The following is a 1,375-nucleotide window of genomic DNA, read 5'->3' as shown; positions in this document are numbered from 1 at the left end:
CGGCGCCGTAGTAATATGCCCCTGGGACACCGCGGCGGCCGCGGCGGCGGGAGGAGCCTCGTACACAGCGTAGGGGTTCAGAGCGTATGGCTCCGCCGCCGCCGCCACAGCAGCAGCGGGGTAAGGGTTAGGGTTAGGGTTAGGATAGGAGGAAGCGGAGGAAGGGGGTAGTAGGGTTTGGGATTGAGATTGGGGTTTGGGGTAGAGGTGGGGTTTGTGGTGGTAGTGGGGCGCCGGGGAGGGGTCGGAGGAGTTGTACGCCGCCGCCGCCGCCGCCGCCGTGGTGGTTGTGTCGGCCATGGGAGAGGACCCCGCCGCCTCCGCCTCCGCCGCCGTCGCCGTCGTCGTCGTGGTCCGCGTCGGCCATGGGAGAGGAAGAGAGAGAAACTAGAGAGAGAAACCAGAGAGAGAGAGAGGAGATGAAGGGATGGTGAAAATTACTAAATTATTTAGCGTGGATTATTATTATTTTACTTGGTTGAAAATATAAAGGAATATGAGGGGGTTTTCTGTGATAGAAGAGAATTTCTTTTCCATTTCAATAACATTTTATTAGCTCTCACCAAACAATTCGCACCGTTTAATATTAATTTAATTTTTTTTAAATACATTAAAACTAATTTTTTTTACAATGTTTTTAAAAATTATTATTAAGTTCTTTAAAGTGGCTAAAAAAAAGGGGAAAAAAAAACCCAATAAAATCGTTCAATTCTATCTAGTTTCTGGATCCAATATTGAAATTTTAAATCTTGATGTGAAAAAATATTCGATAGAGGCTTCAATCTTTTGGCATTTTGGTTATTAGATAAATAAAGTTAAAAATTTTAAACATTTATTTTCAGAAACTTTAAATACTCTAACTCATATTTTACCCACACGTATTATTATCATTTAAAAAGCTTGGGTTTTAAAAGCAGCTTATAAGTATGGATCGTCGATAAAAGATGTTCTATTATTAAAAATAATTTATAAGTGTGAATGTGACTGTACTAAAAAGAGTTTACTAGATATATCTTTTTACTATCCGTCCCTAGAGTAAGTGGCAAAGGGCTTGGTGGTTGGTACCCGAGATCCCAAGTTCGAATCGTAATTGATTCACATTTCTAGCTAAATTTATTTCTAAATAAAATAAACGAAGCGAGTAGCGTGCTACCTATCACTAAAAAAAAATAGATGGATCCTGCTTTTGATGGACCTTGTTTGTGAATTGTTGCCATGTGGGATTTATTATAATATGTTAAGGATAAATATGAATTATACGTTTCTTATTAGTTAACAAACGTATTTTCTAATGAATATCTATTATATCTTAATAGATATTCTAATCATAAAATCTATATATATATATATATATATATATATATATATATATATA

Source organism: Ananas comosus, linkage group 12, assembly GCF_001540865.1.
Source record: "Ananas comosus cultivar F153 linkage group 12, ASM154086v1, whole genome shotgun sequence".
Classification (NCBI taxonomy): domain Eukaryota; kingdom Viridiplantae; phylum Streptophyta; class Magnoliopsida; order Poales; family Bromeliaceae; genus Ananas; species Ananas comosus.
This window is presented reverse-complemented; position numbering follows the sequence as displayed.